Here is a 15,124-nt window from a genome sequence, read left to right as displayed (position 1 = left end):
GTATAAATCAAATAAATGGAAATTTAATCTCATTTAGAGCTACAGGGGTACTTTTCTCAACTGCTAGGAAAAGTGAGTGCTCACATTCAAAGAAGCACAGACTTTTATGCATTTTCCAACATCTATCATGGATGTGAGGCCCTCTGCCCGTTGAATCAATACCCCCAGCCTATTACCCTTAAGGTATTTTGACTATACACCTGATAAAATTCCACTATAGCTTGTTTCTAATACCGACCACAGTTCTCCTTGTTACAATTGAGAGACAGATTCTGGGGTGACAACTAGATAACCTGTTCATGAGAAATTGCACAATCTTAGACACACCAAAATTAACCTAAAGTTTGTAAAGCCTGCAGAATGTTGTATTTCTAGGAAAATAATGTTCAAAGGAACAAAGTGTTCTCTCAAGGGCAGAAGACCCAACCCACTAACTTAAGACCAGAGGATGCAATGAGAATCTACCTCTTTGAGAACACCACAGACACTGCAAAAATTTTAACACATAAGACAGGAAACGCCAATGACGAGGTCAATGACTTGAGAATTCTCCTCACCAATGGAAACCAGGTTGTGATAGTTCTCCAACATCACATCCTGATATAGGGTCTTCTGAGCAGGGTTCAGGAGCTGCCATTCCTCCCAGGTGAACTTTACAGCCACATCGTTGAATGTCAGTGATTCCTGTAGAAAGAGGAGTCGATTTAATGGCGTATTTTATACTTGAAGATTTTAAAAATATATCTTACAGTAAAGAAAGCAAAACAGTAAGAAAAACTATTGTGACAGTGCATTCCATAATGTGTGGAAAACTGAGGACTTGGTAAAAAGTATTTGACCTTATTTCTACATTCGCAATTATGAGGACAGAACACGAGCCCTATTTCCAGAAAGGTCCCCACTGTTCTAAGAAATGTTTTCAAATACACATTCATATAGCTCTCCATTAAGGAGCAGTGTTAAAGGAATTACCATAGTAGATGAACAGTTTCCGTGCCTGGCTACTTCACTGTGCCTGAAGGTTATTTGTAGATCAGAGAAATCAGGTTCCATAGCTAAGCCACCATAAATGTCACAAATACCTGGGGAGGGCTCAGGGTGGGATTGAAATCAACTAGCACTAGGTCAACAGGGTGACTCACCATCCTGCTTATTATGTTACCCGCTGATGATAGTACCCACTGACTATGTACACGCTAACTGCATGACATGCACGCCTATGGAAAGATCTGTAAACTCCAGTACATATACCCATTGGAAAATACATTCACTTTCTCAGTCCTGACATAGGTTGAGGAACCCCGTGCCACACTGGTCAGTCTTTAATATTTGCCACAATTGCAATGTCGTTCCTGAGAATCACTGTTCGAGTATAGCGGACTCCCGTGCTCTATAATAATGCACCCACTCATAACATTAGAACTTTGAGGTCCAGTGAAACTATCTGAATGAGCTAGAAATAGCCAAGATTTATACTTGCACAAAGTAGATAAACACCTGTTTATTATCAAATGGAATTAGGACTTCTAGCAGTATCAGTGTCAACAATTATCAGGAAGAGTTCAGATGGGGGAGGTCAAACATACCTCAACTCTCCACATTTTTGTTAACTCTTAATCAAGTCATTCCTCCCACAGCACTCTATGTCTCATTGATAATCTGTTGCTACGGTCACACAAAACTCAACAGATTAAAGTGGTCTATTAATGAACAAGGTAAAACTCGGGTTCAGGAACAAAAAGATATAACTGAGAACCAAGATCAAAATGTTCATAGGCAATATCTCCCTTCCTGGATGCAGTACAACTTTCGAAGCTCTTAAATGTCACCTTAGGACAAGCTCCTCATGACAACCTTAGGACAAATTCTTCGCAGCCACTTTCAGACCAGATTGCCTTAACTTTAATTGCAAGGTCCTCTTGCAACTGCCATCTTCCACCACATGCTCTCCAAGGGGTCTTCGTAGTTTTGTTGGGTGGACCTCTGGAGCCCTCCTAACCTTGCCTAGGCAGGGAAGGTGCTAGGTTGACCCAAGAAGCCATCATATCAAGAGGGAGAGAGAGAGAACTGCCTGCACGCATGGTATGAGAAGAGACAGTGAGACATTGGTTTGTTGATTTGGCTTTGTTAGACCCTGAAGCCACATAGTTCACATTGATCCCATGGATTAGGGATTTGCCAATTTCAAGAAATGCATGAGCCATTTCCTTGAACACCTGTGAACCCACTGTGTGACCTGACTTGAGAACTTCCCCTACTCCATGAGTCAACAGCTTGCGGTATGACTTTCCCATTTGGGTTCCTCATCCCCTGCAACTTATTATCTGACCAGATTCAACAACTTCACTTTGTGAGGCAGTGGACTGTTGTCTGCCCTGATGATCTGGTTCATCAGCCTTTGCAAACACATGAATGAGGAGAACCGTACAGATTGATCCCTGACCTCTATACAGATTAGGGACTCACCAGAATCCACATCTTGACGAGGTATTTGTTTACTTGATGAATATTTAGCTTTGTGAGATGCTACAAAGTAAATCATGGAACACCGTGAACCTCTATCTCATAGGCACTCACTCATCTACTGCTGGTTCTGCAAAATGAACGTTAATATTCATGGTTCAAGAGCTAGACTGATGGAGATAATGACCAGGGCAGAAGGGACACAGTGACAGAGTCAATGGTTACAGGTCCAGAAAGGACTTTTCAGCCAAGATAGTGGGGCAGGCAGGCAAGATCAAGAGGAGGATATCCCCCAAGGAGATGAGAGAAGGCTAGACAGATGGAACTATGAAATGAGCCTGCCTCCGTGGGTAAAATGTCTGAGGGACCGAAAAAACAAGCCTGCCCTGAAGAAGAGCAAAATTTTCTATATGGCTCTTTAATATGAATCCCAATGTGCAGCCTATTCATTCTGATACCAAATTATATGCTGTTACTTAATAAAACTTGTACCTGTGGCTCTGGACTGTACGTTTGCACAGGGCCACTGCAAAAAGTTAATGAGCACAGTAGGAGAGGACTGTGGGAACAATAACTGGTGCCATCACTGGAAAAGTATGGAGAGTACAGGTATGCTTAAGCTCTGCCTCATATGAATCCGACCTGACGTTGATGGTTGATTCTCTCTCCTGCATCTATAGTTAGAGGAGGGGAGAAGATGTCAATCATTTTTGAACCACTATTGGCTGAGGTTAAAAATTTGGGTTTTCAATTTTAGATTCATTAATGAAAATGCGGCTCTTTGGGAGATTATGTAACACATCACCTTCAGAAAGAAGCATTAAAGAAACTTAGTCAAACAAAAATCCCATGGAATACAGACACTTCTAAAGAAATGATCTTATTTCCCCTTAAAAACTAGGCATAGCCTATAATTTGAATGACTGCCATAGTTTGGCCATAGAATAATGATTTAGATGATAACGTGATCCCAAGAATCTTCAGAGACGCATTATGTTCAATGTCAATAGTTTAGTTTTAATCCTATGATCTATCTATTCCTAATCTCAAGCCCAATGCTGAAATCAGAGTTCAAGTTTATCTCTAACGTCTACAATTTCAAATTTCCACTTTTCCAATGAACTGGATCTGTATTATGCAGGTTTCCACAATCCCAGTATGAAATATAGAAAAGGATAAAACACATCAGAATCACCTGGGCCTTGGTCATTTTCTTCGGTCCTTAGAACACTGCCAGCAACTGGGATACTCTATGTTTGTCTTATCTGGATCAGCAATAAAGATGTTCACAAATTTCAATCTCTTATGAGGACATCCCAGAAATAATAATACCAAAATCAGGAACTTCTTCCTCCTTCCTGTACGCCGCTGCTGGTGATACACAATCTGCAAGCTGATGGGAGAATACAATGTGAATAACACATAATCTGTAGGTCCAAAAGCTATAACAATTCCCTTCCTCTTATTGCACAAAGTCCTCAATACTGTTAACTGTGCCCTTACTGAGTGATGGAAAAATGATTTTATCATGAGCAATAAAATCTAAAACTCATAACCTTCAGACATGTGAGTAAAGATGGCTTTATAATAAATAGAGATTGGACAATCAAACATACATTGGACAAAGTCAAATAAGCTGTCAAAAAGAAACAAAAAGCAGGATCCCTACCTCACAGCACACGTAACTATCAATTCCTTACTGTGTGATTCTCAAGGAGAATGATAAATCAATGAACCTTGAAGATGGTTATGTTAATTAAAGCAGCTGGAAACATTTTGAAAGGGCTATATAAAAAAGCTAGTATAAAGTGAACACTATTTTCTAGAGGAACTATACATTGTAAAATCACTTTAGAAACACTGTAAAACTCCCCATCAAGTAGAGTTAGATGTATAAGCTGTTGATGGGACACAGGAGAACTGCTCGACCGAGTTTCAAAGACTGTAAAGACATGACAAGCAGTTAATAGGTATGTACCTCTAACCTGGAGATTAGCAGTCCAACCCTTAACACATGTCAAAACAAGGGTTCCATATAAACACTTATATATATCATCTATTACATTGAATTTTTTTTATATACAGCTTTCCTCAAGTTCCTAAATGCTTCTTTTCCCCCTCAACCCCAACCCCAAGTATCATGATCTGAATTCTACTTTGCAAGTAGGGATAGAGCAGAGGATGTACACTGGTGCAGACAGGAGTTGGAAGCACAGGGAATCCAGGGCGGATGAAACCTTCAGGGTCAGGGGAGTGAGTGGTGATACTGGGAGGGTAGAGGGAGAGGGGTTGGAAATAGGGAACCGATTACAAGGATCAATATGTGACCTCCTTCCTGGGGGACGGACAACAGAAAAAGGGGTGAAGGGAGATGTCGGGCAGGGCAAGATATGACAAAACAATAATTTATAAATTATCAAGGGCTCATGTGAGAGGGGGGAGCGGGAGGGAGGGGAAAAATAGGGGACCTGATGCAAAGGGCTTAAGTGGAGAGAAAATGTTGTGAAAACGATGAGGGCAAAGATTGTACAGATGTGCTTTACACCACTGATGTATGCATGGACTGTGATAAGAGTTGTATGAGCCCCTAATAAAACATTTTAAAAAAATAGATTGAAATTTATGTGCAGATTTTGGAATGAAGTAAGAAGTATATATCCCCATAGTGAGTGCACTTTTGAATCCAAAGATAAATGATGTTTTAATGTAGCATTATTTGTGGTAACCTAATGCAGTTTGACAGTTGACCTAGGCAGGCCCGTAGAGAGGAGCTGGCTGGAAAGGAGTGCAGGCAATCTACTTCAAAGGCATTCTCCCCTGGGGGAAGATGATCTACATCTTTGGATAATTATCAGAAAGGATTCAATGGAGACCTAATCAAAGCGGGACACAGCAAACAGACACTCTGTTGTCACTGTCATCAGCAACCCAAACCTAAAACCCAACTCACTGCCATCAAGCGGGTTCCTGCTACAGCAACCCTTTAGGAGGTGGACCTGCCCCTGGTGAGTTTCTGAAACTGTAGCCCTTTACAAGAGTAGAAACCCTGTCTTTCCCCCAGGTGTTACTTGTAATTCTGAACTGCTGACCCTGCAGGTAGAAGCCCAATCTGTAACCACTAGGCCTTTTGCAAATTGATTACTTACCCAGTGAATTCTATCATTCAGGGAGATGAGATGAGACATTGGACCATGATGGACAGGACAGCATGGGCCCCTGTACACTGGCGCTCTCCTGGGGTCAGACCCCAGGAAGCATGGATCCCTACTTCCCCTCAAGCTCCTCCACCCTGGCCCCACCCCCAGGAGCCCCAGGGTTGCTCACCCTGCTTGGAGTCAGGTGAATGGATCTGGTTCACAACCCAGTCAGAAGTTGAAATCTTTCTTGTGAGGCTTCAATGTGCAAGACAGTAGTAACTGACTTCTAGCTCCATAGACTGGACTGCATTTCTCAGTGCCAAATCTTTGTTGATGAGCAGACAATTTTGAGAAACATGTCAAGTTCTTGGCCTATACTTCTTGAGCTAAATAGTGACCACCCCGAACCCTTGGAATCAAAACCATGCCCTTATCCGAGGGTGCTTGCATTAAAAACAGAGCCCACTCTACATTTACAGAGCAATTTTACCAATTTCTCAAATATAATTATCAACTTTGGATCCACATCCTATATGTAAACAATATTCATTTTCAGAATAAAGTGCAAGTATTTTTTTAATAAATCATTTTATCGGGGCTCATAAAACTCTTATCACAATCCATACATACATCAATTGAGGAAAGCACCCTTATACATTCGTTGTCCTCATCATTCTAAAAATTTGCCTTCCACTTGGGTTCCAGGAATCAGCTCATTTTCATTTTAACCCCTCTCCCTACCTCACCACTCCCCCCTCCCTCATGAACCCTTAATAATTTATAAATTATTATTTTATCTTATCTTACACTGCCCGGAGTCTTCCCTCACCCACCTTCCTGTTGCTCATCCCCCAGATAGGAGGTTACATGTAGATCCCCCAGATCGGTTCTCCCTTTCTACACTCCCTTCCCTCCAAGGTACAAGTATTTAAGGCCTCATAATTCTCAAGCTTCATTGAAGGTAAACATCTTCCTTCACCAGAAATCTAACTTTAAAAGGAATATTTTGTGAAGAATGTTCTCTACCAGCCAGTACTACCCCAAAGACTATAACCCTTGACATATTTGGCGAATGTGATCAAGTTGAATAATGCTCTTACATGCCACTCCAACTGATGCTTAGCTTTTCATCATGTTTAACCTTCTCCAATCTGCTTGCATCCTTTGTATTCTTTACAATATCTATTATGTGTGAAGAAATGCCTATGGTTGGGTAGCACATTTAAGTGCAACACTATGGTAATTACAGAAACTTCTTGTGGAGGTGGACAACAAGTGACAGAGAGACACCAAAAGGACATCGAGATGCACGTTGGCCAAGACAGAGATATCCTAAACAAGAAAACAAGCCAGGCGAATCCTTACGTGCTACTCTTTTAAGCTCTTCTGCTTACTGATGTCCAATTTAAAAGCCTTTGGGAAAGACTGCAGCCTACAGTCAAGGAATGGCAAGGGGTAGGGAGATGGGTGATCCCAAGAGCCAAGGTGAGGCCAGAAGCTTAAAAGTACAATGTGGATCCAGGGAAGAAATGACTGATCAACGATTTTGTAATCATGGCCTACATTCTGGATTCCAAGCTTTCTAGGTAACGCTGACAGATGGCAAACAGCAAAAACTGTAGGAGTGGGCTTATTGGCTTGGGTTCTAGGATGTCCCATCCATAGTCTTGGTCTGCTAGGGAGAAGAGGAAAAGCTAGTGCCTAGACTTGAGCTGGTGAAACATGTTCCACCAGGACCCAGTTCGGCAGGACAACAAAATGAATGTGGTGGGAAGAGGCAATGGTGTGATAAAGTAGTGAGGCATTAGCCTGAGTGGTTAGTTGGATATCATTGTCACTTCCCTTTTGTAACCCCCAGGGTGTCTCTGAACGCAGGGCTGTGAGGTTGCAGTTATAGGATAAGGGGTGTAGACTAGTGCTCCTCTAAAACAAATCAGCAAGTCAGACAACTAGAGAAAAGCGCAATTTGTTTTAGACTCTGTCATGTATACCAGTCATGAAGCTTACTTTGAATATAATGCTCACCATTGCACCGGGTGTTAACCACAGGTTTCAACTCTAGCGCCTTACATTGGTTGGTAGCAGAGTAAAGTTGGCTTCCAGGCCCCTCCTGAGCAACATTCTTAATTTAAGCTTGATTAAGTTTTAATGCCTTCCAGAAATACTGATAACTTATGCGAAAAATACAAAAAAACAGAATGGTGATAGTAACCGTTGAGATCAATAGCTACATTGTATACATGCCTTATTATGCTTATTTAGAGTATTTCAGAGGAAGGATCTTACTTTGAGGACTAGGTGCACATCACCCAAATCATGGTATTGTCAATTGCCTCTTATGTATTGGCAGCTGAACACTGCATAAGGAAAACTGGAGAATTCATTTATTTGAGTTATACTGCTGGCTAAGAACACTGAAATAACATTGGTGTCCAAAAGCACAAACCAATCTGTCTTTGAAGAAGTAAGCTCAGAGTGCTAGTTAGAGTCAAAGATAGTAAGCGTTCCTATTACATACTTTGGACAATGTTGTCAGAAAGGAGCAGTCCCTGGAGAAGGATATTGTATGTGGTAAAGTAGAAGGTCAGGGACAAATAGGAATCCCCAACTAAATGAACAGACACAGTGACGACAACAACGGTTCATCCTAAACAGTGAGTCTGGCATAGAAGACTGTGTTTCCTTCTGTTGTGTACTGGGTCCCTATGATATGGAGTCAACTCAGTGACACCTAACAACAACCACCTCAGAAACCACTAATCAGTACCCAAGACAAGCACAAAATACCAGTGTGTAAGTTATATTTACAAAAGTTATTTCCATGGTAACTGATGCCAAACCTTTCATGTGACATTTGCTGGAACATAAGCTCTCTTATTAAAAAGAAGGAATGGGTTTGGTGTGTGTGTGTATGTGTGTGTGTGTGTGTAACAAAGTAATGACAAAATCACTGAGGTCTATCATCACTGAATCAAAATTAAATTCCATGAGAAACATCAAGGTTAACTATAAGATAGGTTAAAGTTGAAGATTCTGGTAGCTAGAGACCAGAGTATTCATACAGTATGAATAATCACTTTGTGTTGTGTTATTTAAGCTCAAGTTATTGGGTACAAACATAACCATGATTGTGAGAGTACATTACTAACATTTTCTATGAGACCAGTAATAAGCTGATACCAAGGTCAGATGATACTTCAAGAAAACTGTAGACTGATATTGGTAATGGATCTACATGAAAAAGTTCTTAAAATTATTGGAAATTGAGTCAGACAACACATCCAAATAATTATATACCACAATTAATTGAAATCTGTCCTAGAGTTGATTTAACATCAAATAAGCACTGTTATATACCAAAAAATATAAACAAATTATCTTTTTTATACTACAAAAGAATTGATAATTATCAATTATCTAAATAGACACATAAAACATACCAAACAAAATCAAAGGCTTTTAATGTTAAGGGAAAAAACCCTCCACAAATCTAACATAAAATGGGTATACTTCAATAGGTTAATATGCTAATAAACATTGCTTTTTTTTAAAAAAGGTCAAAATGTCAGACTTAGAAAAACTACAAAAATATCCACTTTCACCAGATATTAAAAACTGACTGTATATTAAAACTACAGTAATCAAAATAAGATTTCTTTAAGGACAAGGCTGCCAAAGAGAAATAAAAATTCCTCTAAACATAAATTAATGATTGTATCCATGAAATCTTTAAGATATGCCATAAATAGGTAATAAATATAAAAACGTAGGCTACATTTCAATACGTAAAAATAACTTTGGGAACTTAATTCACAAACCATCAATTGCTAAACAACAGCTCCCAGACTATTAACCCTTACACCTTAACATGCTGAGCATCCTGACAACACACTGATAATCTTCCCAAACACTGAAACCCTAACTACCTGAAAAGCCCCTCACCATCCAGAATGGCTATTAATACCCTGAGCACTCCCTGATAGCAAAAACCAATTAAAAAAATTTAGCCTAATTCATTTATTCCAATTTAAAAAATCAGGAACACAACTTGGAATATATTCTATAACCTAAATCCTAACTATATAACTCAAAGTCTCAAATTGAGGAACCAACTCCCAAACTGTACTGTTTAAATCATAGCTCTACATCTTTATACCATAATACATAAGCCGTAAGCAACTGCAAACATAAGCTGTCAGGCAGGACACATTCTAAACAGAAAGCCCTTTACCAGACGTCTTGATTTTTAACAATTTTTCTCACCTCCCGCGGTGTTTTTAATAAGTCGCGATTTTTGGAAAGAATGCATGACAAGCTAGAGTATCCGGTTTTTGGCTGCCATGTGGCTATTTCACCAGGATCTGAGTTTGATCAATGGTGTCCTGCTGGTACCTTGCTTTACCAATGTTAAAATCTGGTCACCTTACTTTAATCTCTCCATTAACATCTGACTCCTGACACTTATGTTCTATTTCTATCCATTGACTCTTGTTCTTGAACCAGGAACATTAATCCCAGGACCTAATTCCAATCTTACCTACAGATTCTGACTCTAGCACCCTACAACCCTAAATTGAACCCAAATCTAACCCATCAAGAAAGTCACATTGCTAGGTATGTATGTGGAGCTATCTTCTCTCTCAGACTTTACCTAAATGTAGGGAACTAATAAGGTAGGTAGACAGACAAAACCAGGAATCACAGGCACATTTTCAGTAAACTATTAAATCATTTTCTTTTCTTTTTTTTAACTATTAAATCATTTTCATCTAATTCATGGTAGTTGGCAAAATAAACTGGTTGATAAATGTTTATATATGATAACAACAACATGTCCATATGACAGGTGTCTTGTGGATCTCCCCTCTACTCTGTCCTGGCCTCAAGGAGTCTTTTCTGCTATCGGACATATGCAAGGATGTTACCCAATAAGCAAGGTGCCTGAGGGTTCAGTTGTACTGATTTATTAATTTATACATCCCAATTTCATCTGGTTTCTTCCTCAAAGATGTAGCGAAACCCATGATCAATAAGGCATATTAATTACTTCTTAATTTTGTCACCGACCCCTTCCCTCCCCTCATTCCCACAGGACACTCAGGTCACAAAAGATGCAGGAGGCAGAAAATTAAAGGTACATACATAGGAAGCATTGTATCCACTTTTCAAAACTAACATTGGCCTTTTACTGAGACCTAGGGAAAGGGCTCAGTGAATGATTTTATATACCTCCTCTACCAGTGTGCACTGATAACCCGAAAATATCTGACTCCAGTCAATCTTTAGATCTGTGTGAACCAACAGCTTAACCTCACAGGACATACTTCAAGTGGGGCTGTATCTTCACCCCTAACTGGAAACATGTCAATCCTAAGGATACTCTGTGTGTCCAGTGCCAGGGACTCCCTGTCAGAGCACACTGGGGTTCTCCTCTCACTGAGAAAAGTAAGTCCTCAAATACTTCCTCATGATAACAACAGCGGGGCAACCCCTCTCGGACCTAACCTGTGAAATGCTGACCGGACACCCTGGGCACATGGATATCTCAATGAACTCTGAAATGAAAGTGAGAACTTGGTATGGGCCAATTAGCAACTAAGAAGTCATTAGTGGAGAATGATTAAAGCAGCAAATGTACAAATGTCCTTGACACAATGGATGGATGTATGGATGTGATAATAATTCTACGAGCCCCAATAAAATGATTTTTTTAAAAAAAGAAGGATTTATGAACTAAAGTCCAGTTTAGTCCAATGAGAGAATGCTATGGATAAAGACAAAAAAGCAAAACTTTCTTCAGAACAAGAATAACTAGACGGCTTGATGCAAGATTTAGACAAACTCGAGAGTCCCTCTGGCCAGCAATATTGGGCACAAGAATCCTAGGGAGCATCATCAAAGCTCGGGGGGAAAACTATTTTTCAATATAGATTTTTAAAACCAGCCATACTATCAACAGGAGAGCACCCCAAACCTCCCAAAATAAAGGGATTTTCAGCCATGGAAAAAAATAAATAAAAGAAGTCACTAGTGGACACATCACGGCCAGGATGATGGCACAGGTCTGAATACCTTTGACTGTAACCACAGGGGCTTCCAGAGGCAAAAGACATTGTTTCTCCCTGAGCCTGTTATTACATACCTACTGGAGGAGGGTACCTGGCCTAGGATAGGCCCGCGTGCACAGGTTCCAGGGTCTTTTACCATCCAAGAAGCACAAAACTGCCAAACAAGAATGATCTACTATCTTTCCACACAGCATAGCCTGATCTGAGATCCACATCTGTCCCAATTTCAGCACGTCGAATAATCTGTCTCCAGGATCACCTTGGTCTGAGCTCCAACTGGGAAATAAAGGGGATGCTAGAGACAGATTAAATGGTAACCACCCAGAATTACTTCAGCAAGATCAATAAATCAATGTAATTTTTCTTCCAGGTGCCTTCCTTTTCGGAACAGCCATCATGGGGCTTGGAGTGGATTACCTAATATAAACTGATGCTTGTGCTAAGAATATGCAGACTTCATGAAGACCTGATTAGTCATCTACAGAGAAGGTGCCAAGGATGAGCTATATCTGTGAATCCATAGCGGAATGGGGGACATGGCCAGCTAGTACTGTGGGAGACACGGTGAGGGAAGTCAGTGTGAACCCAGGAACAAACCTCACCTTCAGGAACGGGCTACAGAGGGTGCTGATGAACAAGTGAGCACAAGAACCAGCCTCTGAGGCAGGTAGAGAGGGGTTGACAGGGTGGGTTTCCTGTTCTGAATTTCATCGTTTTCTCCAAGAAAACATCTCTATTTGTATTCTTATGTTCCAAAGCCCTGAGATCTATAAATTCAATCATCGGGCTTCCTTAGAAGTTAAAAAAACTGCATGTGAACTATTTGCCTTCAGAGATCATCACATCAGTCAGAACCAGTTTTCATTTAGGAGAACGTATAGAAACTGATGACCAGAAAAGATGGTGCTAACTGCAGGTCTGAAGGGAGTGACCTCACTTGGGTTGTACACAGACCCTAGAAAAGCAGCTGCCTTAGAGAAGTGCTGAACCTGTCTTATAATTCTGTTCCTCCCTCATAGCTGTGAATATACCATTTGTAATAGGGGAAATGTTACTGTCCGACAGCAATGTCACAAGAATCTTCATTTTTATGGAGGTTCCTTAACAGCCCTTAACACCTTTCAAACAGTGAAGATGTGTGTTTACGGGATGGAAGACAATGAACGTCTAATAATCAGGCCACACTCTAAACCTATACTGGAGAGAAGGGTACACAATGGAAACAGAGTTGCCTTGCTGAATAACACAAGTCTTTTAAAACACAGCATGAGCAAAAGTGCAATATTGTTCATATTAGGACCCAGAAATGTGGAATTAGATTCCACCCATGTTCTTAGGAAAGTCGTGGATTTAGAGTCCTGTAATTTTCTGTGTAGTGTTGAAGCTTCTCACATACTGATGAATGAACTAAAACAAAACATTTCTGTGCAAATAAACACAAAAATAATTCTCATTAAGAGTCACCATGTCAGAATAACGGGGTCAAAAAATGTGCTTGACACAATGGATGTATATATGGATTACGACAAGAGTTGTATGAGACCCCAATAAAATGATTTAAATAATAATAATAAATAAGAATCACCATGTCTATTATGCAAAACATGTCATCTTGGCAAGTCTACATTAGTCAGTGAAGAAGCCCTACTGCTCCAGTGCTTAAATGAGTGTCAGCTTGATGAAATGAAAGCAGTTGAGTCCCACGAGGTGGCAATCTGTTGAAATACAGATTACAGCCACGAAACCTGGAAAAGTTCAACGGCCCATGGCATCACTACCAGAATGCACTGGAGTGCCCATGAGAACAATAAACCAGTGAATAAAACAAGCCTTCTATCAAGGACACTTGGATAAAAGGTTAGAACATTTAAGTTCTACCATGCAGTGTGGCAGAGAAAATGGTCACCTATTTTAAATAAGATGAGATCTTACTTTATATAAGAATTATATATCTGGATGTTGCCTTTTACTAGGAACAATTATAGCACATTTTTGAAAATTAGGAGCTAACATTGGGACATAGTTCTACCCAGTAAAATTAAAAAAAAATTGAAAAAGAAAGTAACCAGAGCAAATAAATCAAAAGAATAAAAAGAATTTACATACTTAGAATTTGGTTGCAAGAAACATTTTCTGTATCCACTAGGATAGTGGTTGTTAACCTTCCTAATGCCGCGACCCTTTAATACAGTTCTCTTCACTTTGTGGTGCGCCCAACCATAAAATTATTTCTGTTGCTATTTCATAATTGTAATTTTGATACTGTTATGAATCATAATGTAATTATCTGCAGGATGTATTTTCCTCGCTACAAATTGATCATAATTAAAACAGTGATTAATCAGAAAACAATATGCATTATATATTGTGAAATGTTTATTTCTAATTACAAATAAAGGAAATTTTGTCTTGAATCATGGTGTATCATGAGTAAGAGTCTTCACCTCCGGGTATTCATATGTGGGCGTATATGCATGTGGGTGGACCTGGCAGGAGACAGAGGAGCAGTGTCTCAGGTCCTAAAACCATCTAAAATATGTGATTTGCCATGGTCTCAGGTAACACATGTTACCACCCCCGCCCTAAAGGGTTAACAACACACAGGTTGAGAACCACTGCACTAGGATAACTGATAAAGGACCGATTTAAATTCTATGTCACTGAGGTTTACTCTACGTGGGACTCTGCAATCCCAGTGAGGACTTAGTCTGTGCGGGGATCTGGGGCCGTCACTGCTAAGGTACCCTTTTTCAAAAGAAGGTGCTGAGAAGTTAAGCTCTAACACAGACCTCGGTCAGCAGTGGAGCGGCCTGGTGACTGCAGGGCTGGCCTCTCCTTTCGGTAAAGGCCACTCCGGGATCCCCTGCTCTCTTGCCCGATTAACTGACAAGGAGGGAACAGGCCATAGGCAAGAACCCGCCCTCAATTGGGCATTTCTGGCGTGAGGGGTGAGGGTGAATGAGGAAAGGGGGCCTAAGCAGGAAAGGGGACAGGAGTATTCCCAGGGCAGAAGGCAGAGAGGCTTGTAACCAGCTCAGAAAGGATTTAACTGGAAATAACCCAGGGGGTCGCGGTGACCTGGAACGCGGGCAGACAGGGTGCAGGAACTGTAATATCCGTGGGGACAGGGGCACAGCTGGGGATGCCGGGCCTGTCGGGGACTCCGAGCCTAGGATCAGCACAGAAACATGGAGACTCACTTACCCGTGTGGGACACTCGGGCTGCACCTTCACAGTCAGAGGAAGTGGGTTCTGCAGGAAATTGCATCAGCTGGGTAGGGGTGGGGTGGGGGGTCATTCGCAAGGGGCGGGGCCTGGAGGTAATAAGAGACTCCTGGAGGGCGTGGCCTGGAAGTGAAGCTCAGGTCCTGGAGTGGCAACTGATCCATTCTTAGTAGTTTTTTCTTAGTCTGGAAGTTCTGCTAAACACTCTTCACTCTGGGTGACCCTGCTCGC

General features: G+C 40.8%; 1 long non-coding RNA gene across 1 annotated transcript in view; it reads right to left on the bottom strand.

Moving 5' to 3' along the window:
* Positions 1 to 14,918, bottom strand: part of LOC142427951 (uncharacterized) — a 34,633-nt gene extending 19,715 nt beyond the window's left edge. Inside the window, exons 1-3 of the long non-coding RNA XR_012780118.1 lie at positions 14,873 to 14,918; positions 3,659 to 3,856; positions 558 to 684 (exon numbers count right to left, since the gene is read on the bottom strand). This is a non-coding gene — a long non-coding RNA (uncharacterized LOC142427951). The remainder of the gene's footprint in view (positions 1 to 557; positions 685 to 3,658; positions 3,857 to 14,872) is intronic.
* Between the last annotated feature and the right edge of the window lie 206 nt (positions 14,919 to 15,124).

The sequence above is a fragment of the Tenrec ecaudatus genome, chromosome 15, assembly GCF_050624435.1.
Source record: "Tenrec ecaudatus isolate mTenEca1 chromosome 15, mTenEca1.hap1, whole genome shotgun sequence".
Taxonomy (NCBI): domain Eukaryota; kingdom Metazoa; phylum Chordata; class Mammalia; order Afrosoricida; family Tenrecidae; genus Tenrec; species Tenrec ecaudatus.
The sequence above is the reverse complement of the archived record's forward strand: the minus strand, read 5'-3'. Positions and strand labels throughout refer to the sequence as shown.